This window comes from Pongo pygmaeus, chromosome 6 (genome assembly GCF_028885625.2).
Source record: "Pongo pygmaeus isolate AG05252 chromosome 6, NHGRI_mPonPyg2-v2.0_pri, whole genome shotgun sequence".
In the NCBI taxonomy this organism is placed as follows: domain Eukaryota; kingdom Metazoa; phylum Chordata; class Mammalia; order Primates; family Hominidae; genus Pongo; species Pongo pygmaeus.
In genome coordinates this window covers 25,355,096-25,377,792 of record NC_072379.2, presented here as the reverse complement: position 1 = coordinate 25,377,792, position 22,697 = coordinate 25,355,096, and the positions used below count along the sequence as shown (strand labels likewise).

Here is a 22,697-nt window from a genome sequence, read left to right as displayed (position 1 = left end):
GAGACCAGCCTGACTAATATGGCAAAACCCCATCTCTACTAAAAATACAGAAATTAGCCAGCCATGGTGATAGGTGCCTGTAATCCCAGCTACTCGGGAGGCTGAGGCAGGAAAATTGCTTGACCCAGAGGTGGAGGTTGCAGTGAGCTAAGATCATGCTATTGCACTCCAGCCTGGGTGACAGAGCAAGACTCCATCTCAAAAAAAAAAAAAATCGTTTGAGACCAGATTGAGCAACATAGTGAGACCCCATTTCTAAAATAAATGTTTTTAAAAATTTGCCTGGGCGGGGTGCTATGGCTCAAGCCTGTAATCCCAGTACTTTGGGAGGCCAAGGTGAGCAGATCACATGAGGTTGGGAGTTCAAGACCAGGTCGCCCAACATGGTGAAACCCCATCTCTACTAAAACTACAAAATTAGCCAGGCGTGGTGGCACATGCCTGTAATCCCAGCTACTTGGGAGGCTGAGGGAGAAGAATTGCTTGAACCCGGGAAGCAGAGGTTGCAGTTAGCCGAGATCACACCACTGCACTCCAGCCTGGGTGACAGAGTGAGACTCCATCTCAAAAAAGAAAAACAAAAAGCTTTTTTTTTTTTAAAGATATAGGGTCTCACTACATTGCCCAGGCTGGTCTCAAACTCCTGACCTCAAACCATCCTCCCATGCTGACCTCCCAAAGTGCTGATTACAAGCATGAGCCACCCAGACACCTATCTGGCCAGAGCGGCATGTGCTGCACAGATCTGGGCCCTGAGATCGTGAGGAGGGGAGAATTTAGACGTCCTGAGGTCAGCTCTGCCGAGGCAGGAAGGTCCCTTGGTTTTCAAGGTTCAGATAGAGGACAGGATGTGACATCAGGCCAAGGATGCCACCCCTGTTTCCCTCCTGACTTGGATGTGGTCAGCAGAGAAATGGCACCAAGGGAGGTCTGGGCCGCTTTTGCCTGGTCTACATCCCCTTTTTCTGACTTTGCGGCATTCAGTACAGGAGGAAGAGAGGAGAGGGCTGGGTGCCAGCGTGCGTCCCACTCACAGTGTCCTAAGCAAAGCTCCCCCCCGCCATTCCCCCAAACAGCCTTCCTCCCTGTGACAGGCAGTGGGTCATCTGCCTCTTAGTCACGGGTCTGAATCCTCTTAGCTCGGGCTGGGATGAGGTCCTGGGCTCTTCCCTGTCTCAGGAGATATTGGGCCCCATCCACTCCAAGGAGGAAGTCCTGGCCCCGCTGGCCCAGGTGCACAAACCGCCCTGGGAGTTCACCTGTCATCAGCAAGTTATCTGTCCTTTCCACCAAGAGTCCCAGCTATGTGTCAGGGCTTACACTAGGCCTGGGGACACAGCTGTGCAGCATGCTTGTCTGGATTCCTTTGGGAGCCTAGGAGCTGAGCCTGGCTCTTCTCTCTGCAGTTGGGCCCCACCCTGGACATGTCGGTTCCCTCCAGCTTCAACGACATCAACCAGGACTGGCAGTTGTGGCATTTTTTCAGCTAGGTGTGGTACGAACAGGAGGTGACCCTGCTGGAGCGATGGACACAGGACCTGCGCACAAGAGTGGTGCTGATGATTGGCAGCGCCCACTCCTATGCCATCGTGGTCAGTGCAGCCAGGAGCAGGCAGGGTGGGTTGAGTGGGCATGGCTGCTGAACTGCATGGGATCCCCAGCTGCCACCCACAGCCTGCCTGCTGGGGTGGGATGGTGGGGGTACCTGCCCTGCCCTGCCCTAGGGGCTGTGCCCTGTGTAGGGGAATAGGTGGCCTGATCTACCCCATTGGGATGTCATTCTTCCTGTCTGGCTGGCAGGCCCCTGAGCCCCCATGCTGCAGGTTATGTGAGGGAGTGCCCAATAGCAGGGCCCCACCTCTTGCCCTGACCTGCTGCCCCCTCGCCATATCTCCTGTGTCTGCAGTGGGTGAATGGGATCAACGCGCTAGAGCATGAGGGGCCAACATCAGCAGCCTGGTCTATCTAGGCTGGGCCCCTGCCCTTCTGCCTCTGCATCACTATCACCATCAACAACATCCTCACTCCCTCCAGCCTGCCACCAGGGACCATCCGCTATGTGACCAACACCTCCAAGTGGGTACCATCCTCTTTCCACCACATGCACCCTCCTTCCCGCCCCACCCCGTGGTCCTCCTGCTAGGGACAGGGTGGCCTTCGCAGGGTGGAGGCCCTGGATCTGAGGAGGCCTGTGAGCTGAAGTCAAGGGACTCAGGGCAAGGGCCCATCGAACCACAGTCCTCCCACCCTAGGTATACCAAGGGTTACTTTGTCCAGAACACAGACTTTGACTTCTTCAACTACACGGGACTGCAGCGGTCTGTGCTTCTGTACACGACACCCACCACCTACATCGATGACATCACCGTCACCAATGGCGTGGAGCACGACAGTGGTGAGGGCTTCTGGTAGGATCCTCCCTCGGCGGGGCCCAGGGTGGCTCTGTTTGTTCCCTGTTTGGAGAGTTCTCCCAGGAAAAAGGTGCTCCCAGCATCTCTAAACCCTCACAGGTTCCTATCCATCTATGAAGCTAAAATCCAGCCTGTCTGAGTGGGCACAGGCTCTCGAAATCAGCCCTGTTTGACCTCACTTGGAGAAGAGGGTTCTGGCCTAAAGTCACACAGCTCATGGTGCAATCCTGTCCCTTCCCCTGGTGCTGCTGTCACCCCAGCTCCCCTTGCTACACATCGTGCTCAAGGAACAGGCAGCTTCAGGGGGCTGGGCATGGTGGCTCACACCTGTTCTCTTAGCTCTTTGCAAGGAGGCTCTGGTAGGAGGATCACTTGAGGCCAGGAGTTCAAGACCAGCCTGGGCAACATAGCAAGACCATCACCACAAAAATCTTAAAAATTAGCCAGGCATGGTGATGTGTGCTGGTAGTCCCAGCTGCTGAGGCAGGAGAATCACTTGAGTCTGGGAGGTCAAGGGTGCAGTGAGCTATGACCACTCCACTGCACTCCAGTCTGGGCAACAGAGAGAGACCCCTTTTTTTTTGAGACAGAGTCTCGCTGTCACCCAGGCTGGAGGGCAGTGGTGCAATCTCGGCTCACTGCAACCTCTGCCTCTCGTATTCAAGAGATTCTTCTGCCTCAACCTCCCGAGTAGCTGGGATTACAGTCACTCACCACCATGCCTGGTTAATTTTTTTATTTGTTTATTAGAGATGGGGTTTCACCATGCTGGCCTGGCTGGTCTTGAACTCATGACCTCAGGTGATCCACCTGCCTCAGCCTCCCAAAGTGTAAAGATTACAGGCATGAGCCACCACGCCCGGCTGGGACACCCTGTCTTTTAGAAAACAAACAAAAAAAAAATTTAAGTTTTTTTACTTTTTAAAAATGTATCTTTTTCTTTTTCTGAGATGAGGCCTTGCACTGTCGCCCAGGCTGGAGTGCAGTGGCGAGATTATTGACAGCTGTTGTGGGGCCGCAGTTCTAAGTTTAAAAAAATTTAGGCTGGGTGTGGTGGCTAATGCCTGTCACCCCAGCACTTTGGGAGGCCAAGGTGGGCGGATCGCTTGAGCTGAAAGTTCAAGATCCACCTGGGCAACATAGTAAGACCCTGTCTCAAAATAAAATAAAATAAAATAAAATAAAATAAAATAAATAAGTAAATAAGAATTTAAACAGGAATCACACAGCAAAGATGATGCAGCATAGAGCAATTTATTGCAATGGAAAAAGTGTTTCAACAGTTAAGTGCAGAATAGCCTGGGCACAGTGGCTCCTGCCTGTAATCCCAGCACCTTCGGAGGCCGAGGCAGGTGGATCACTTGAGCTCAGGAGTTCAGACCAGCCTGGCCAACATTAGCTGGGTGTGGTGGTATGTGCCTGTAATACCAGCTACTCAGGAGGTTGAGATAGGAGAATTGCTTGAACCCGGAGGTAGAGGTTTCAGTGAGCTGAGATTGCAACACTGCACTCCAGCCTGGGTGACAGAGCGAGACACCTTCTCAAAAAAAAATAGTGAAGTGCAAAATACATGGTTCACCCTGAGAGAGAGAATTCAGGGCAGGCTGCTTGTAAGGATGAGACAGCGCTGATTATTACTGGGGAAACTCCATTTCTAGGAGTCTTCCATGATGAATTCTTAAGGATCTGGGAAGAGGTGTTACTCTAAGCACATTCTGGGTCATCCTCTTGGTGCACATGTGCAGCAGCTGTACATGCTTGTTCACACGTCGCATGTCTCAGCGCCGTGGTTGGCCCATCCGAAGGACACAGTCACTTCCTCGACTACCTACCCTGCCTCAAGATCATAGCTCACTGCAGCCCGGAATTCCTGTCTCAAGCACTCCTCCTACTTCAACCTCCCAAGTAGCTGGGGCTGCTGGGGCTGCAGGCATGCACCACCACACCTGACTAATTTTTTGTATTTTTAGGGAAGAAGTGGTTTTCCTATGTTACCCAGGCTGGTCTTGAACTCCTGGGCTCAAGTGATCCTTCCACCTCAGCCTCCCCAGGTGTTAGGATTACAGGTGTTACCACTGTGCCTGGCCAAAAGAATTTTTTTTTCAATTAAAAAAAAAAGTCACTGGATGTGCTGGTTCACACCTGTAATCCTAGCAATTTGGGAGGCTGAGGCAGGAGGATAATCTGAGGTCAGGTGTTGGAGACCAGCCTGGCCAACATGGCAAAACTCCATCTCTACTAAAAATACAAAATTAGCCAGGCATGGTGGTGCACGCCTATAATCCCAGGTACTTGGAAGGCTGATGCAGGAGAATCACCTGGACCCCGGAGGTGGAGGTTGCAGTGGGCTGAGATCACACCACTGCACTCCAGCCTGGGGGACAGAGCGAGACTTTGTCTCAAAAAAAAAAAAAATTAAAAATTTAAATTGAAAAAAAGCAACAGAAACAAATGGCTGCCTGGGAGTGGTGGCTGCGGGGCACTCCTGTTTGTGTGGCCCAGGTCGTGTCCCTCCCTCAGCTCTGGTCTCTTGCCTCCTGTAGGGCCAGTGAATGACCAGATCTCCATCAAGTGCAGTAACCAGTTTGAATTGGAAGTGCGTCTTTTGGATGCAGAAAACAAAGTCGTGATCAATGGAGCCAGGACCCAGGGCCAGCTGAAGATGCTGGTTGCCAGCCTCTTGTGGCCGTACTTGATGCACGAATGCTCCACCTATCTGTACTCATTGGAGGTAATGGTGGCTGGGACTTGCTTAAGGGAGGTCTTTTGCCCCCATCTGGTGGCCCGGGCTTCAGCAGGAGCTCAGGACAGGTGAACAGGTAGGCATGGTCCTCTGAGCTTTCTGATGTTTCCCACCCTTTGTGGGAAGCCCAGGTTTTTTTTGAGATGGTCTCACTCTCTTACCCAGGCTGCAGTGCAATGGCCTGATTACAACTCACTGCAGCCTTGAGCTCCCAGGCTGCAGCAATCCTCTCACCTTGGCCTCCTGAGTAGCTGGGACTACAGGCACATGCCACTATGCCTGGCTAATTAAAAAAATTTTTTTTGTAGGCCGGGCATGGTGGCTTACACCTGTAATCCCAGCAGTTTGGGAGGCTGAGGCGGGTGGATCACTTGAGGCCAGGAGTTTGAGACCAGGCTGGCCAACATGGTGAAACTCCATCTCTACGAAAAATACTAAAATTTGCTGGGCATAGTGGTACATACGTGTAATCCCAGCTACTCAGGAGGCTGAGGCAGGAGAATTGCTTGAACTTGGGAGGCAGAGGCTGCAGTGAGTTGAGATCATGCCACTGCATCCAGCCTCAGCAACACTGAGACCGTCTCAAAAAAAAAAAGTTTTTCTTTTTATAGAGATGGGGGGTCTCACTCTGTTGCCAGGCTGGTCTTGAACTCCTGAACTCAAGTGATCCTCCTGCCTTAGCCTCCCAAAGCATGGAAACTACAGCCACGAGCCACCTCATCTGGTCAAGGGGAAGGCCCAGTTTTGTAGGGCAGGTCCCAGGGTCAGCCATGGAAGGGCAGAGCCTCTGATTGCTGCATCTCTGCTTGCAGCCCTGAGGCAGCTGCTGGGGTACACCAGGGGCCTTTCTGCTGGAAGGCGGACCGGATGAGGCTCAGGTTGTCGGGGTGCTCACACCTGGTGCTTTGGCTGTCGTAGGTGTGGCTGACTACACAGTCACTGGGGCCTGTGTCTGACTTCTACACACTCCCTGTGGGGATCCGCACTGTGGCTGTCACCGAGAGCCAGTTCCTCATCAATGGGAAACCTTTCTATTTCCACAACATCAACAAGCACAGGGATACGGAGGTGCGCTGGGGCTCCTGGGTCCTTGTAGGGGCTGCTGGTCACCTTCCACTTTTGACTTCCCTGTGTTCCGCAGTTGAGGGCAGCTCAGGGCAATGAGGTAAATGGCTCCAAACTGCCCCACAGTGGAGCCGGTGCTTGGGCTGGAGAGGGGGCTCATGGGGTGGCTCTCCAGGGTTCTGGCTCTCGGAGGAAGTGCAGCTTCGACAGGGAAAGGGTCATTTGGCTCTGCTGACTCCTAGATCTGAGGGAAGGGCTTCGACTGGCCGCTGCTGGTGAAGGACTTCAACCTGCTTCACTGGCTTGGTGCCAACGCCTTCCACACCAGCCACTACCCCCACGCGGAGGAAGTGCTGCAGATGTGTGACTGCTATGGGATTGTGGTCATTGATGAGTGTCCCACCATGGGCTTGGTGCTGCTGTGAGTCCCCACCACACACCCGCTCTGACTGCCCAGCCCACGGGTGACCCTCTGTCCCTTCCCTCCTGGCCCGCAGGCAGCTCTTCAACACGTGCCTATGCATCAACACATGCGGGTGATGGAGGAACTGGTGCGCAGGGACAAGAACCACCCCACCGTGGTGATGTGGTGTGTGGTCAATGAGCCTGCGTCCTACCTGGAATCTGCTGGCTACTACTTCAGGTGAGTGCCCCCTGCCTGCCCTGGGCTGGATCGTGAAGGAGACCCCGGCAGGTGGCAGGCTGGAGTGGGTGTGTGCTGTTCAAGATCAGCCTCCTGTCCCAGCCCAATGGGAGGGCCGTCCATACCCGGATAGTTCAGGGGACCAAATATCTACCCACCCAAATTGTGGTTTTCTTTTTCTTTCTTTCTTTTTTTCTGAGACAGAGTCTTGCTGTCACCCAGGCTGGAGTGTGGTGGCGTGATCTCGGCTCACTACAACCTCTGCCTCCCGGGTTCAAGTGATTCTCCTGCCTCAGCCTTCTGAGTAGCTGGGATTAGAGGTATGCATGAGCCACTGCACCTAGCCTGTTTTTTGTTTTTGTTTTTGTTTTGAACAGGGTCTCACTCCAGTTCCCCAGGCTGGAGTGCAGTGGCAGGATCTCGGCTCACTGCAGCCTTGACTTCCCAGACTCAGGTGATCCTTTTGCCTCAGCCTCCCAAGTAGCTGAGATTATAGATGTGTGTCACCACACCCAGCTCTTTGTTGCCTTTTTTTTTTTTTTGAGATGGAGTCTCACTCTGTCACCCAGGCTGGAGTGCAGTGGCATGATCTGGGCTCACTGCAACCTCCGCCTCCCAGGTTTAAGTGATTCTCCAGCCTCAGCCTCCCGAGTAGCTGGGATTACAGGCGAGTGCCACCACGCCCAGCTAACTTTAGCATTTTTTAGTAGAGACGGTGTTTCACCAGTTGGCAAGGCTGGTCTTGGACTCCTGACCTCAGTGATCCACCTGCCTCGGCCTCTCAAAGTGCTGGGATTACAGGCATGAGCCACTGTGCCCGGCTAGTTTTTGTATTTTTGGTAGAGATGGGGTTTCACCACGTTGGCCAGACTGACCTCCTCTAACTCCTGGCCTTAAGTGATCCACCTGCCTCAGCCTCCCAAAGTGCTGGGATTACAGGTGTGTGTCACCGTGCCCAGGCCCCGTTTATTCCTTACAATCATGCATTTCTAACTCAGAGTTCAGAGGTGGATTTTTCACTTGCAGCAGAGGTAGTAGAGGTTGTAGAAATGCTCCTTGAGGCAGACGCCACACCCCAATTTCATGGAGTGCTTTGGGGTGAGCCAAGTCTGCAGTAGGCAGAAGGCTCTGAGAAGTTGTCCCAGCCTGTGCAAAGGACAATTCAGAGCTCTGGGGCACAGGGGTGTGCTCAGCAGGACTGGGTGGACAGGACCTTTGTTGCGAAGGTGGAGAGCACAGGCTTCCAGGAGCAGGTGCCTGACAGACAGGCTTCTTTGGGAGTTGGCCAGAGGAGATGCCTGTTTGCTGGAGCAGGAATTGGAGGGAGCTGTCCAGGCTGGAGAGGTTCAGCCAGGCTGTCACAAGGCTTTGAAGCTTCCCATCTGAGAGTCCGCACTCCCCGTTTGCTTGATGTATTAATAAATATCCCATCCATATCTGCACCTATCCACTCCTGTGTTCAAGAGCTGTTTCAGGGAGTCAACCTCATTTTTGGCAGTGTCCAGCCCACTGACCTCAGTTCTGTGTACCTGGAAGGGTGGCTGCTCCTCTGGGGGCATAGGATTCGGAGGCAGAGAAAGAGTGATGTTAGAGAGCTTGGTCTAAGACTAGAGAATCATGTGCCCTTATGTAAAATACATCTCAAGTTAGGGAAGAAAGCAGCGGCTTTATGCTTTCTGCTTTTTTTTTGTTGTTTGTTTGTTTTGTTTTCTTTTGTTTGTTTTGAGACAGGGTCTTGCTCTGTGGAACAGGCTGGAGTGCAGTGGCATGATCCCGGCTCACTGCAACCTCCACCTCCTGGGTTCAAGCAATTCTTGTGCCTCAGCCTCCTGAGTAGTGGGCATTACAGGTGTGTGCCACCATGCCTGGCTAATTTTTGTATTTGTGGTAGAGATGGGGTTTTGCCATGTTGGCCAGGGTGATCTTGAACTCCCGACCTCAAGTGATCTACCCGCCTCGGCCTCCCAAAATGTAGGGATTACCAGTGTGAGCCATTGTGCCTGGCCCTGTGTTGTGTTCTGGTGGGGGAAGATGGGACAGAAAGGATGCGAGAGTGTCTGAGCCCTTCCTGGACGGATGGAACCTGTGTCTTCTGCCTTTTGTGGACAGGATGGTGATTGCTCACATCAAAGCCTTGGACCCCTCCCAGCCTGTGACCTTTGTGACCAACTCCAACTATGCAGCAGACAAGGGGGTGAGCCTGGGGGTCCCTACCCCTTTTTTCCCCACCTTTGCCTGGGCTTGTCCTGAAGCATGCTCATGAGAATAGCTGGAAAGAATCATGCGCTGCCAGTCTGGGTTTTTTTATTTTGTTTTCTTACTTTAAAAGATGGAGACAGGGTCTCGCCATGTTGCCCATGCTGGTCTCCAACTCCTGGGTTCAAGCGATCCTCCTGCCTCGGCCTCCCAAAGGTATGGGGTTACAGGCGTGGGCCACCACACCTGGCCACAGCCAGTCTGTTTTCAAAGATGGTCTTTGGGTTAATGAGAATTCTCTCCCTGCTTACTCGCCAGGCAGTGTGGCTTTCTCAATCCAGGGAGGCTGGGCATGGGGAGATGGGATTTGTTTGCTCAGTTTGGACTCACATTTTTTGCACTTTGATTTAATAGGCTCATAAAATATCAAAAGTTTAAGGGAGCTTAGAGTTCATGTGGCCCACACCTGGCTGATCAGAATCTCTAGGGGAAGTTTTTTTGAAATGGCAGATCTCTACATTCTGAGATCCTGATTCAGTAACTCCAGAGTTGGAGCCTGCGTTTTTCTTTTTCTTTTGTAGAGGCGAAGTCTTACTCTGTTGCCCTGGCTGGAGTGCAGTGTTGCTATCACAGTTCACCTCAGCCTTGAATTCCTGGGCCCAAGCGATCCTCCTGCCTCAGCCTTCCAAGTAGCTGGGACTGCAGGTGTGCACTGCTGTGTTGGGCTAATTTTAAATTTTTTTTTTTTCTTTTTTTTTTTTTCTTTTATTATTATTATTATTATTATTATTATACTTTAGGTTTTATGGTACATGTGCACAATGTGCAGGCAAGTTACATATGTATACACGTGCCATGCTGGTGCGCTGCACCCACCAACTTGTCATCTAGCATTAGGTATATCTCCCAATGCTACCCCTCCCCCCTCCCCCCACCCCACAACAGTCCCCGAAGTGTGATGTTCCCCTTCCTGTGTCCATGTGTTCTCATTGTTCAATTCCCACCTATGAGTGAGAATATGCGGTGTTTGGTTTTTTGTTCTTGCGATAGTTTACTGAGAATGATGATTTCCAATTTCATCCATGTCCCTACAAAGGACGTGAACTCATCATTTTTTATGGCTGCATAGTATTCCATGGTGTATATGTGCCACATTTTCTTAATCCAGTCTATCATTGTTGGACATTTGGGTTGGTTCCAAGTCTTTGCTATTGTGAATAATGCGGCAATAAACATACGTGTGCATGTGTCTTTATAGCAGCATGATTTATAGTCCTTTGGGTATATACCCAGTAATGGGATGGCTGGGTCGAATGGAATTTCTAGTTCTAGATCCCTGAGGAATCGCCACACTGACTTCCACAAGGGTTGAACTAGTTTACAGTCCCACCAACTGTGTAAAAGTGTTCCTATTTCTCCACATCCTCTCCAGCACCTGTTGTTTCCTGACTTTTTAATGATTGCCATTCTAACTGGTGTGAGATGGTATCTCATTGTGGTTTTGATTTGCATTTCTCTGATGGCCAGTGATGGTGAGCATTTTTTCATGTGTTTTTTGGCTGCATAAATGTCTTCCTTTGAGAAGTGTCTGTTCATGTCCTTCGCCCACTTTTTGATGGGGCTGTTTGTTTTTTTCTTGTAAATTTGTTGGAGTTCATTGTAGATTCTGGATATTAGCCCTTTGTCAGATGAGTAGGTTGCGAAAATGTTCTCCCATTTTGTAGGTTGCCTGTTCACTCTGATGGTAGTTTCCTTTGCTGTGCAGAAGCTCTTTAGTTTAATTAGATCCCATTTGTCAATTTTGGCTTTTGTTGCCATTGCTTTTGGTGTTTTAGACATGAAGTCCTTGCCCATGCCTATGTCCTGAATGGTAATGCCTAGGTTTTCTTCTAGGGTTTTTATGGTTTTAGGTCTAACATTTAAGTCTTTAATCCATCTTGAATTGATTTTTGTATAAGGTGTAAGGAAGGGATCCAGTTTCAGCTTTCTACATATGGCTAGCCAGTTTTCCCAGCACCATTTATTAAATAGGGAATCCTTTCCCCATTTCTTGTTTTTGTCAGGTTTGTCAAAGATCAGATACTTGTAGTTATGTGGCATTATTTCTGACAGCTCTGTTCTGTTCCATTGATCTATATCTCTGTTTTGGTACCAGTACCATGCTGTTTTGGTTACTGTAGCCTTGTAGTATAGTTTGAAGTCAGGTAGTGTGATGCCTCCAGCTTTGTTCTTTTGGCTTAGGATTGACTTGGCGATGCGGGCTCTTTTTTGGTTCCATATGAACTTTAAAGTAGTTTTTTCCAATTCTGTGAAGAAAGTCATTGGTAGCTTGATGGGGATGGCATTGAATCTGTAAATTACCTTGGGAAGGATGGCCATTTTCATGATATTGATTCTTCCTACCCATGAGCATGGAATGTTCTTCCATTTGTTTGTATCCTCTTTTATTTCCTTGAGCAGGGGTTTGTAGTTCTCCTTGAAGAGGTCTTTCACATCCCTTGTAAGTTGGATTCCTAGGTATTTTATTCTCTTTGAAGCAATTGTGAATGGGAGTTCACTCATGATTTGGCTCTCTGTTTGTCTGTTATTGATGTATAAGAATGCTTGTGATTTTTGCACATTGATTTTGTATCCTGAGACTTTGCTGAAGTTGCTTATCAGCTTAAGGAGATTTTGGGCTGAGACAATGGGGTTTTCTAGATATACTATCATGTCATCTGCAAACAGGGACAATTTGACTTCCTCTTTTCCTAATTGAATACCCTTGATTTCCTTCTCCTGCCTAATTGCCCTGGCCAGAACTTCCAACACTATGTTGAATAGAAGTGGCGAGAGAGGGCATCCCTGTCTTGTGCCAGTTTTCAAAGGGAATGCTTCCAGTTTTTGCCCATTCAGTATGATATTGGCTGTGGGTTTGTCATAAATAGCTCTTATTATTTTGAGATACGTCCCATCAATACCTAATTTATTGAGAGTTTTTAGCATGAAGGGTTGTTGAATTTTGTCAAAGGCCTTTTCTGCATCTATTGAGATAATCATGTGGTTTTTGTCTTTGGTTCTGTTTATATGCTGGATTACATTTATTGATTTGCGTATATTGAACCAGCCTTGCATCCCAGGGATGAAGCCCACTTGATCGTGGTGGATAAGCTTTTTGATGTGCTGCTGGATTCTGTTTGCCAGTATTTTATTGAGGATTTTTGCATCAATGTTCATCAAGGATATTGGTCTAAAATTCTCTTTTTTTGTTGTGTCTCTGCCAGGCTTTGGTATCAGGATGATGCTGGCCTCATAAAATGAGTTAGGGAGGATTCCCTCTTTTTCTATTGATTGGAATAGTTTCAGAAGGAATGGTACCAGCTCCTCTTTGTACCTCTGGTAGAATTCGGCTGTGAACCCATCTGGTCCTGGACTTTTTTTGGTTGGTAAGCTATTGATTATTGCCACAATTTCAGCTCCTGTTATTGGTCTATTCAGAGATTCAACTTCTTCCTGGTTTAGTCTTGGGAGGGTGTATGTGTTGAGGAATTTATCCATTTCTTCTAGATTTTCCAGTTTATTTGCATAGAGGTGTTTGTAATATTCTCTGATGGTAGTTTGTATTTCTGTGGGATTGGTGGTGATATCCCCTTTATCATTTTTTATTGCATCTATTTGATTCTTCTCTCTTTTTTTCTTTATTAATCTTGCTAGCGGTCTATCAATTTTGTTGATCCTTTCAAAAAACCAGCTCCTGGATTCATTTATTTTTTGAAGGGTTTTTTGTGTCTCTATTTCCTTCAGTTCTGCTCTGATTTTAGTTATTTCTTGCCTTCTGCTAGCTTTTGAATGTGTTTGCTCTTGCTTTTCTAGTTCTTTTAATTGTGATGTTAGGGTGTCAATTTTGAATCTTTCCTGCTTTCTCTTGTGGGCATTTAGTGCTATAAATTTCCCTCTACACACTGCTTTGAATGCATCCCAGAGATTCTGGTATGTTGTGTCTTGGTTCTCGTTGGTTTCAAAGAACATCTTTATTTCTGCCTTCATTTCGTTATGTACCCAGTAGTCATTCAGGAGCAGGTTGTTCAGTTTCCATGTAGTTGAGCAGTTTTGAGTGAGATTCTTAATCCTGAGTTCTAGCTTGATTGCACTGTGATCTGAGAGACAGTTTGTTACAATTTCTGTTCTTTTACATTTATTGAGGAGAGCTTTACTTCCAAGTATATGGTCAATTTTGGAATAGGTGTGGTGTGGTGCTGAAAAAAATGTATATTCTGTTGATTTGGGGTGGAGAGTTCTGTAGATGTCTATTAGGTCCGCTTGGTGCAGAGCTGAGTTCAATTCCTGGGTATCCTTGTTGACTTTCTGTCTCGTTGATCTGTCTAATGTTGACAGTGGGGTGTTAAAGTCTCCCATTATTAATGTGTGGGAGTCTAAGTCTCTTTGTAGGTCACTCAGGACTTGCTTTATGAATCTGGGTGCTCCTGTATTGGGTGCATATATATTTAGGATAGTTAGCTCTTCTTGTTGAATTAATCCCTTTACCATTATGTAATGGCCTTCTTTGTCTCTTTTGATCTTTGTTGGTTTAAAGTCTGTTTTATCAGAGACTAGGATTGCAACCCCTGCCTTTTTTTGTTTTCCATTTGCTTGGTAGATCTTCCTCCATCCTTTTATTTTGAGCCTATGTGTGTCTCTGCACGTGAGATGGGTTTCCTGAATACAGCACACTGATGGGTCTTGAGTCTTTATCCAATTTGCCAGTCTGTGTCTTTTAATTGGAGCATTTAGTCCATTTACATTTAAAGTTAATATTGTTATGTGTGAATCTGATCCTGTCATTATGATGTTAGCTGGTTATTTTGCTCGTTAGTTGATGCAGTCTCTTCCTAGTCTCGATGGTCTTTACATTTCGGTATGATTTTGCAGTGGCTGGTACCGGTTGTGCCTTTCCATGTTTAGCGCTTCCTTCAGGAGCTCTTTTAGGGCAGGCCTGGTGGTGACAAAATCTCTCAGCATTTGCTTGTCTGTAAAGTATTTTATTTCTCCTTCACTTATGAAGCTTAGTTTGGCAGGATATGAAATTCTGGGTTGAAAATTCTTTTCTTTAAGAATGTTGAATATTGGCCCCCACTCTCTTCTGGCTTGTAGGGTTTCTGCCGAGAGATCCGCTGTTAGTCTGATGGGCTTCCCTTTGATGGTAACCCGACCTTTCTCTCTGGCTGCCCTTAACATTTTTTCCTTCATTTCAACTTTGGTGAATCTGACAATTATGTGTCTTGGAGTTGCTCTTCTCGAGGAGTATCTTTGTGGCGTTCTCTGTATTTCCTGAATCTGAATGTTGGCCTGCCTTGCTAGATTGGGGAAGTTCTCCTGGATAATATCCTGCAGAGTGTTTTCCAACTTGTTTCCATTCTCCCCGTCACTTTCAGGTACACCAATCAGACGTAGATTTGGTCTTTTCACATAGTCCCACATTTCTTGGAGGCTTTGCTCGTTTCTTTTTATTCTTTTTTCTCTAAACTTCCCTTCTCGCTTCATTTCATTCATTTCATCTTCCAGGGCTGACACCCTTTCTTCCATTTGATCGCATCGGCTCCTGAGGCTTCTGCATTCTTCACGTAGTTCTCGAGCCTTGGTTTTCAGCTCCATCAGCTCCTTTAAGCACTTCTCTGTATTGGTTATTCTAGTTATACATTCTTCTAAATTTTTTTCAAAGTTTTCAACTTCTTTGCCTTTGGTTTGAATATCCTCCCGTAGCTCGGAGTAATTTGATCTTCTGAAGCCTTCTTCTCTCAGCTCGTCAAAGTCATTCTCCGTCCAGCTTTGTTCCGTTGCTGGTGAAGAACTGCGTTCCTTTGGAGGAGGAGAGGTACTCTGCTTTTTAGAGTTGCCAGTTTTTCTGCTCTGTTTTTTCCCCATCTTTGTGGTTTTATCTACTTTTGGTCTTTGATGATGGTGATGTACAGATGGGTTTTTGGTGTGGATGTCCTTTCTGTTAGTTTTCCTTCTAACAGACAGAATCCTCAGCTGCAGGTCTGTTGGAGTACCTGGCCGGCCGTGTGAGGTGTCAGTCTGCCCCTGCTGGGGGGTGCCTCCCAGTTAGGCTGCTCGGGGGTCAGGGGTCAGGAACCCACTTGAGGAGGCAGTCAGCCCGTTCTCAGATCTCCAGCTGCATGCTGGGAGAACCACTGCTCTCCTCACAGCTGTCAGACAGGGACATTTAAGTCTGCAGAGGTTACTGCTGTCTTTTTGTTTGTCTGTGCCCTGCCCCCAGAGGTGGAGCCTACAGAGGCAGGCAGGCCTCCTTGAGCTGTGGTGGGCTCCACCCAGTTCAAGCTTCCCGGCTGCTTTGTTTATGTAAGCGAGCCTGGGCAATGGCGGGCGCCCCTCCCCCAGCCTCGCTGCCGACTTGCTGTTTGATCTCAGACTGCTGTGCTAGCAATCAGCGAGACTCCGTGGGCGTAGGACCCTCTGAGCCAGGTGTGGGCTATACTCTCCTGGGGCACCATTTCCTAAGCCCGTCGGAAAAGCACAGTATTCTGGTGGGAGTGGCCCGATTTTCCAGGTGCCGTCTGTCACCCCTGGAAAGGGAACTCCCTGACCCCTTGCGCTTCCCGAGTGAGGCAATGCCTCGCCCCTGCTTCGGCTGGCGCACGGTGCGCTCACCCACTGACCTGCGCCCACTGTCTGGCACTCCCTAGTGAGATGAACACGGTACCTCAGATGGAAATGCAGAAATCACCCGTCTTCTGCGTCGCTCACACTGGGAGCTGTAGACCGGAGCTGTTCCTATTCGGCCATCTTGGCTCCTCCCCCTAATTTTAAATTTTTTTGTAGAGATGGGATCTCACTATGTTGTCCACGCTGGTCTCAAACTCTTGAGCTCAAGTGATCCTTCTGCCTTGGCCTCCCAAAGTGGTGGGATTACAGGCACAAGCTGCCATGCCTGGCTGACATTAGCATTCTTTTTTTTTTTTTTTTTTTTTTGAGATGGAATCTTGCTCTGTTGCCCAGGCTGGAGTGCAGTGGTGCTATCTTGGCTTACTGCAACCTCCTCCTCCCGAGTTCAAGCAATTCTCCTGCCTCAGCCTCCAGTGTAGCTGGGATTACAGGTGCACACTACCATGCCTGGCTAATTTTTGTATTTTTTAGTAGAGACAGGATTTCGCCATGTTGGCCAGGCTCATCTCAAACTCCTGATCTCAGGTGATCCACCCACCTTGGCCTCCCAAAGTGCTGGGATTACAGGCATGAGCCACCGCACTCAGCCAGCATTCTTACTAGAAGGAAGTACGTTCAGGACGCATTAGAAACTAGCCAGTTGGACACAGAAGCCTCTGCTGCTCAGCCCTGAGCACCACTTTGCTGAAGCTGATGGTGGTCCTACTTGGTCATCTCTGCCCTGTTCCTAGGTGGGACTCTTTCAGGCCCTCTGCAGCCCACAACGCTGCCTCATGAAAGCTTCCTCAAGATTCTCTGTGATGGCTGGGCATAGTGGCTTATACCTGTAATCCTAACATTTTGGGAGGCCAAGGCGGGCAGATCATTTGAGGTCAGGAGTTAAGAGACCAGCCCAGCCAACTGGTGAAACCTCGTTTCTACCAAAAATACAAAAAATTAGCTGGATGTGGTGGTGCACACCTGTAATCCCAGCTACTTGGGAGGCTGAGGTATAAGAAGCACTTGATTGTGGGAGGCAGAGGTTGCAGTGAGCCGAGATCATGCCACTACATTCTAGCCTGGGTGACAGAGCGAGACTCTGTATCCAAAACAAAACAAAAAAAAAGATTTTCTTGAATTGATTTTTGTATAAGGTGTAAGGAAGGGATCAAGTTTCAGCTTTCTACATATGGCTAGCCAGTTTTCCCAGCACCATTTATTAAATAGGGAATCCTTTCCCCATTGCTTGATTTTCTCAGGTTTGTCAAAGATCAGATAGTTGTAGATATGTGGCGTTATTTCTGAGGGATCAGTTCTGTTCCATTGATCTATATCTCTGTTTTGGATAGATTAAAGACTTAAACGTTAGACCTAAAACCATAAAAACCCTAGAAGAAAACCTAGGCATTACCATTCAGGACATAGGCATGGACAAGGACTTCATGTCTAAAACACCAAAAGCAATGGCAACAAAAGCCAAAATTGACAAATGGGATCTAATTAAACTAAAGAGCTTCTGCACAGCAAAAGAAACTACCATCAGAGTGAACAGGCAACCTACAAAATGGGAGACAATTTTCGCAATCTACTCATCTGACAAAGGGCTCATATCCAGAATCTACAATGAACTCCAACAAATTTACAAGAAAAAAACAAACAACCCCATCAAAAAGTGGGTGAAGGACATGAACAGGCACTTCTCAAAAGAAGACATTTATGCAGCCAAAAAACACATGAAAAAATGCTCACCATCACTGGCCATCAGAGAAATGCAAATCAAAACCACAATGAGATACCATCTCACACCAGTTAGAATGGCAATCATTAAAAAGTCAGGAAACAACAGGTGCTGGAGAGGATGTGGAGAAATAGGAACACTTTTACACTGTTGGTGGGACTGTAAACTAGTTCAACCCTTGTGGAAGTCAGTGTGGCGATTCCTCAGGGATCTAGAACTAGAAATTCCATTTGACCCAGCCATCCCATTACTGGGTATATACCCAAAGGACTATAAATCATGCTGCTATAAAGACACATGCACACGTATGTTTATTGCGGCACTATTCACAATAGCAAAGACTTGGAACCAACCCAAATGTCCAACAATGATAGACTGGATTAAGAAAATGTGGCACATTTACACCATGGAATACTATGCAGCCATAAAAAATGATGAGTTCATGTCCTTTGTAGGGACATGGATGAAATTGGAAATCATCATTCTCAGTAAACTATCGCAAGAACAAAAAACCAAACACCGCATATTCTCACTTATAGGTGGGAATTGAACAATGAGAACACATGGACACAGGAAGGGGAACATCACACTTCGGGGACTGTTGTGGCGTGGGGGGAGGGGGGAGGGATAGCACTGGGAGATATACCTAATGCTAGATGACGAGTTAGTGGGTACAGCGCACCAGCATGGCACATGTATACATATGTAACTAACCTGCTCATTGTGCACATGTACCCTAAAACTTAAAGTATAATAATAATAATTTTAAAAAAAAGAAAAAAAAAAGATTTTCTGTGAGAATGACTGCATCGGCCCCTCAGGTGGGAGCGCTTCTCCAGGGCAAGGTGAGGAGAAGCCCAGTGATGGGACTGCTGCCTGGAGAGGAGTCAGTTCCAGTGGTGGGGGCCCTGGGCTTTGGCTGCGGACTGTGTGATGGCAGCTGCTCTGCCTCTCACAGCCCTTTTCAGCTGCGCACATCGGTGCAGAGTCATAGCCCTGCCTGTTTTGGGCCACTTTGTGACCATGTTTCCTGCCTGAGGGGCAGGGTAATTTCAGGATCTAAACTGGTGAACTTGGATGTTCTCAGCTCTGAGAGGCAGCTCTTCCCCTTCTAGTTTTGTTTGTTTGTTTGTTTTGTAGAAATGGGGTCGTGCAATGTCGCCCAGGCTGGTCTCAGACTCCTGTGCTGAAGCGATCCTCTTCCCATCTTGGCCTCCCAATGTGCTGGGATTACAGGCATGAGCCACTGTGCCCTGTTAGTTGTCTTACTACTTATTTTTAGAGCTGAGGTCTTGCTGTGTTGCACAGGCTGGTCTTGAACTCCTGGCCTCAAGCCATCCTCCTGCCTCAGCCTCCCAGAATGCCTGGATTACATCTCCTTCTTACCTTCTCTGCCAGAAGAGCCCCTGAAGTGTGTGAGTTCTGAGTCATGTGGTCTTCTGGATGCTGAACGGGCTCTGCCGCTCTGGTCCTAGGCTCCGTATGTGGACATGGTTTGTGTGAACAGCTACTACTCTTGGTATCATGACTACGGGCACCTGGAGTTGATTCAGCTGCAGCTGGCTACCCAGTTTGAGAACTGGTATAAGATGTTTCAGAAGCCCATTATTCAGAGTGAGTATGGGGCAGAAATGATTGCAGGGTTTCATCAGGTAAGTGGTATTGAAATTGCTTTCATAGCATGAGTTTGTTGTCAAACCATATTTTCATCTGGACACAAAGTTACATTCTCCAGAGATCCAGAGTGTTATAAATGCAGATTTTCTAATAAATTCAGACTCAAGAAGGGTTCTTATTGCAGAGTTTGGTTTCATGCACAGAAAAGGTAGAGTTTCTTATTTTCCAGGTATCTAGGGAATGATAATGAATATCAAGAAGGATCTTAATGAATGTGCTTGTTTATTTAATTAATTAATTAATTAATTAATTTATTTATTTATTTTTGAGACAGAGTCTTGCTCTGATGCCCAAGCTGGAGGGCAGTGGCATAGTCTTAGCTCACTGCAACCTCTGTCTCTCGGGTTCAAGCGATTCTCATGCCTCAGCCTCCTGAGTAGCTGGGAGTGCTCCACTACACCTGGCTAATTTTTGTATTTTTAGTAGAGACGGGGTTTCACCATGTTGGACAGGTTAGTCTCAAACTCCTGACCTCAGGTGATCCACCCACCTTGGCCTCCCAAAGTGCTGGGATTACAGGTGTGAGCCACTGCGCCCAGCCTTCAAGTTTATTTTTGATTTCATGGGAAGAATCAACTTAAGTACTACTTAAGAGAAATGGAACTCTGGTTCCACTTCTCCCATTATTTTGCTGTGCGGATTTGGAAAAGTTAATAAACTTCTCTGGGTACTGGGTTTCTTAAAGCAGGCAAAGCACATTTACCATCCTTCATTCACAGCATCATTATTAGGAACAAATAAAATATTATGTGTACAACAACAACAACAAATATTTCAGTCTCCGATAGTGAATGGAGAAGGCCATAGTTGTGTTTGTGGTGGTTTTTATGTATTTGTGGTCGGGATGTAGCCTTGGGCTGAACATATTTTTAGGCTCTTGCATTTGTAGGGAAAGCAGTATAGACATAGGAAGATTTGGGCTCAGACTAGGTGCGGTGCCTCGTGCCTGTGATCCCAGCACTTTGGGAGGCCTAGGTGAGAGGATTGCTTGAGGCCAGGTGTTTGAGATCAACCTGGGCAACACAACAAGACCCCATCTCTACATACACACACACAAAAACAAAATAAGCCAGATATGGTGTGCACACCTGTTGTCTTAGCTACTTAAAAAAGCTGAGGCAGGAGAATTGCTTGAGCTCAGGAGCTGGAGGCTGCAGTGAGCTATAATTGCACAATTGCACTCCAGCTTGGGTGAGAGAGCAAGACCCTGACTTGCTTTCTCAATATAGGGAGACCCCATCTCTACAAAAAATAATTTTTTAAAATGAGCTGGACACGGCAAGGCATGCCTGTGGTCCCAGTTACTCAGGAGGCTGAGGTAGGAGGATCGCTTGAGCCCAGGAGGTCGAGGCTGCAGTGAGCTCTGATCATGCCACTGCACTCCAGCCTGGGTGACAGAGGGAGACCCTGTCTGAAAAGAAAAAATAAAAAGATCTGGGGTTGGTGTTCTGGGTAAATAAAAATTTGCCAGTGAGTAGGGGGGCAGTTGGATATCACTGAAGGGGAACACTTTAGGGAAGACTTTGATCACCACTTCAATGTCACCTAGAATTATCCTCCACCTCTACCGGGTCATTAGAATAGTGACCCGGTTTGGGAAGGCTAGGGATGCCCTCTCCCTGTGCCCCAGTTTGGGTAGTTTCTTCATACACACGCACAAAGCAGTATTCAAAGATTCAGGCAGAGACTCACTCCTTCTGTTGCTCAGGCTGGAGTGCAGTGGCACGATTTCAGGTCACTGCAACCTCCACTCCCAGCAGGGTTCAAATGATTCTCCTGCCTCAGCATGCTGAGTAGCAGGAATTACAGGTGCGCACCGCCATGCCCAGCTAATTTTCAGTAGAGACGGTTTCGCCATGTTCAGGCTGGTCTATGAATCACTGGATCTCTCTCTCTGGCTTGGCTTCCTTATCTCCAGGAAACATCCATGCCAGCTCCAGCCTCTTGCCTTAGAACCACACTCTGTCCCTTTGACTGTGCAAGGCCACCTGGCTTTGCTGTGCTCCCTGTCCATTGGGATTAGCCATGGCACCTCTCTGCAGGTGGTGAGTTGGGGTACTCCTACAGCTCACATCATTTGCTGGTCTTCTTGCAGGGATCAATGTCCTGTGTTGTCTATCGTTCAGTCTCTGAAAACACTTGGTTCTTCCATTTATCTGGTGTTCTAGGCATTTAAGGCTGGAGTGGAACTCTGATCCTTGTTTTACTTTCATGGCTAGAAATGGAAATCTTTCACCTTTTTTTTTTGACGAGGGGACAGAGTCTTGCTCTGTTGCCCAGGCTGGAGTGCAGTGGCATGATCTTGGCTCACTGCAACCTCTGCCTCCCAGGTTCAAGCGATTCACCTACCTCAGCCTCCCGAGTAGCTGGGACTACAGGCGCATGCCATCATGCCTGGCTAATTTTTTGTATTTTTAGTAGAGACGGGGTTTCACCGTGTTAGCCATGATGCTCTCGATCTCCTGACCTCATGATCTGCCCGCCTCATCCTCCCAATGTGCTGGGATTACAGGTGTCAGCCGCCACCACGCCTGGCCCTTGTTTTTAACACGTGATTCAAGATTGCCTTTTCCACATAGATTTCTCCAACTATTCCAGTTTTTATTCTCTCTCTCTCTATTTGGGGGGACAGTGTCTGTCACCCAGGCTGAAGTACAGTGGCACTGTCTCAGCTCACTATAACCTCTGCCTTCTGGGTTCAAGCAATTCTCCTGCCTCAGCCTCCCAAGTAGCTGCCAACCACCCAGCTAAGTTTTGTATTTTTAGTAGAGACGGGGTTTTACCACGTTGGCCAGACTGGTCTTGAGTTCCTGACCTTGTGATCTGCCCGTCTTGGTCTCCCAAAGTGCTGGGATTACAGGCATGAGCCACTGTACACAGCCTCCAAAGTGCTGGGATTACAGATGTGAGCCACTGTACTCAGCCTCCAAAGTGCTGGGATTACAGGTGTGAGCCACTGCACCTGGCCTCTCCTTATTTTTAATACATGATTCAGGATTGCCTTTTCCACATAGATTTCTCCAACTGTTCCAGTTTCTATTCTCTCACTCTCTTTTTTGGGGGAAACAGGGTCTCACTCTGTCACCCAGGCTGAAGTACAGTGGTACAATCTCAGCCTCCCGAGTAGCTGAGACTACAAGCACATGCCACCATTCCCAGCTAATTTTTGTATTTTTAGTAGAGACGAGGTTTCGCTATGTTAGCCAGGCTGGTCTCGAACTCCTGGCCTCAAGATCTGCCTTCCTCGGCCTCCCAAAATGTGGGATTACAGGTGTGAGCCACTGCACCCGGCCCCAGTTCTTACTATTGGTCTCCTGATAGATGGGGTGATGTGTGGCAGCCCCTTGTCCATGAGCTAGGAAACCAATTAAAACAAATCTCACTAATTCTGTATGCACCAACTCACAGCAGATTCACAAGCAATCTGTGAGGTAGGTGAGGTCATTTTTGTTTCCATGAATCAAAGGTAACATAGCTGATGCCTAAGACAGGATTTGGACCCATATCCTCTAACTCTTTATATCACATGTTAAAATAAGTTCTATATAGAGTCAAAAGTTAGAAGGAAGAAATAAGCACCAG

The 22,697-nt window shown here is 47.9% G+C and overlaps 1 pseudogene; it reads left to right on the top strand.

The window, feature by feature from the left end:
- The first annotated feature begins 730 nt into the window (after positions 1 to 730).
- Positions 731 to 21,291, top strand: LOC129041474 (beta-glucuronidase-like; annotated as a pseudogene).
- The last annotated feature ends 1,406 nt before the right edge of the window (positions 21,292 to 22,697 follow it).